Consider the following 2864-nt stretch of genomic DNA (forward strand, 5'->3'; position numbering starts at 1 on the left):
ACATCTCCGCACGCGAGCGACGTCATTTCCTTATTTGGTTTGACAGGCAGCGACAGCGCCCCTGTTGGCCGAATGGATTTATTACAACATCATACACGCTTATCATAATGTAAATAAATGTGTATTTTGAAATAATAATAATAATAATAATAATGTAGCTAGCTGAATCCCGGCTTGAAAAAATGATCCGCTCGCTTGACCTGGTAGAGTTCTGGTCTTTAGTTCGAGCAGGCCGCGAGTATTTTATTCGTAGGCTGTTTCTCCTGGTATGTAAATTCTCAGCCAATCACAAAGTCAGTACACACTACGCCATCCACGCGATTAGCATACGATTAACATACCAGTGCGCATGCGCCGAAAGGTCTCGGAAAGACGCACAGTAAACAACAGGTTCCAGTGTTTGCCGTGAAGTTTATAATGATCCACCTGTGACATACATGTACTTTGTTTTTCTGGATACTACAGGGTGGGCCAGAAAAAGTACGTCTTGAACAATAGGAAGTCTGTTGTTTTTGCCTATTTTGTTTTGTTTTGTTTTCTATTTGTTTGAAAATTGAATTTTTGAATCCAGATGGTTCTGTTTATAGTTTATATTTCTTTTGTTTAATAAAAGAAGATAAATTTGATTACATCAAATTTGAAATTTGACTGTTGAGTGTCTTTTGAATCCTGATGATTCTGTTCATGGTTTTGTTTTGGGGGAGGTGATGGTCTAGTAGTTACGGTGTTGAGCTTGAGTCCAGAAGATCATGGGTTCTAATCCCCGCCTGACTGGTAAATCACTAAGGGTCCTTGGGCAAGGCCTTTAATCTTATTGCTCCTGGTGAGTAGTGAGTGCCTTGTATGGCAGCACCCTGACATCGGGGTGAATGTGAGGCATTATTGTAAAGCGCTTTGAGCGTCTGATGCAGATGGAAAAGTGCTATATAAATGCAGTCCATTTATAGTTTATAGATTTCTTTTGTTTAATAAAGTTATTTGATTACATCAAATTTCACTGTTCTCTCTTGCATTAACCCAAGAATTATTTGGGACCATCTCAAAATAAAAGTGAAGCCAAGAAAACCACATTTAACAGATTCCACTGATCCACTGCCAGGGTTTTCACGCATCCCATGATCCCTTGCGTGCCAGAGAGTCACTGCAGTCAAAACAACATAGAGATTCCACATGATGACAACTGTAAATGAATATTATACTACAAAAATGTATTTTTTTTATGCTTTTCTTCACGTTAATAAGAGACTGCTACATGATACCCTGAAAACTTGCTAAAACAATTATAACAAATAATCTGTGTCTGCTACATTTAATCTGCCTGGAATTTAATAAATGCAAACCAAATTTCAGACATATTATATATATTAGTCTGAAACAAAGAGGACAAACAGTGTTGTAAAGAACAATAATCAAGACGTTAAAGAGCAAACTTCACTTTCCGACATGAACAGGAAGTGAGCGTAGCTCACAGCAGCTCCCATTGAAAATAACGGAGAGACAGCCTGTGATTCTCGCTAGAGGTGGGTGGATTGATCCTAATATCGATAATATCGATACCAACGCTGGTATTGATATTGAACGATCCTCGTGTAAAAAGATAGATACTCAAGCTTTTTTTCTCTCCTGCACGCATTGACTGCTGCGCACGCAGATTCATCAAAGTCTACTCTCTGTCTGTAAGGGCAGCGCTGCACTGTGTCATACAACACAGAGCAGCGCACCCTTGTATTGTGGTGTGTCAGCCCTTTACCTCAGTAGATTTTGTTTTAACTTGCGTTGAGTGATATTTTTTTTAAACAAAAATGTTGATTGTGATAATAAAGTATTTTGTTGTCATGTACAATGTTTGTGAAATTCTATCCTAGGTCTTTTGGATCCTTTGGATCTATGAAGCTTAAATATGAAAAAGTATCAGTATCGATATCGGTGATACTGGGCCTGTATTTACTTGGTATCGGATCAATACCAAAATACCCGGTATCGCCCACCTCTAATTCTCACATGTTTACATAAAATAAACACAATAATGTCTAGAAACCCAGAGAATATATTCATGAGAGTTTTAGGCACAAATAGTTTTATGTTGCGATGTTAATGGTGTTGTCCGTGTGCAGCGGTTAAAGGGCAGCATGATCAGAGCATCTCAATGCAGTTCTCAATGTTACTGAGATCTCGCAGAGCAGCGACCTCTCCGAGGTTTTGCGGGATTTGAAACCTGAAAAGGGTGGATTGAGAGATGGACACTATTTTAAACGGTGCTAACAGCAAAAAAAAAAAAAAAAAAAAAAAGGACGTGCTAAAAAACAAACGTACGTGTCTGTCATGAGGCAAACAAAATGTCAACACCACATGGTCGGCGCAGTTTGGAGCTGTGGTCAGTGTTTGTTCTGCGTTTGTTCATCTTTTGGCGCAATTTTTTTTATGGAGTGATACGTTAATTTGAATAACTTTAAGTGATACATTAATTCAAATAACTTTAATGTATCTTTAAACTATCTTTAAAAATGTATCTCTAAACTAATGTTTCACTCCACAAATTAAAACTTTTTTTATGGAGTGATACGTTAATTTAAAGATTGAAACACACCAGTCAGATAGTCAGCATTAAATTTTCTGCTTTTTGTGAGCAAACAGGAGAAAATTTTGGGATTATTCCAACATCACTACACTCCAACAGCACGAAGCTCGTGATATTGTGAAAAATGTCAGCCACAGTAATGTGGAAACTATTGTCCCAGCTATTGTCCAAAACCCAACAATCTTTGAGAAAACAGCAAGATGAAATAAGTGCTGCTTTGCACAGTGTCCCATATGAGCCTTATATTTTATATTAAGTAATATATCATCAGAATGTCTGTGATGGT

The sequence above is a fragment of the Thalassophryne amazonica genome, chromosome 17 (genome assembly GCF_902500255.1).
Source record: "Thalassophryne amazonica chromosome 17, fThaAma1.1, whole genome shotgun sequence".
Lineage (NCBI taxonomy): Eukaryota > Metazoa > Chordata > Actinopteri > Batrachoidiformes > Batrachoididae > Thalassophryne > Thalassophryne amazonica.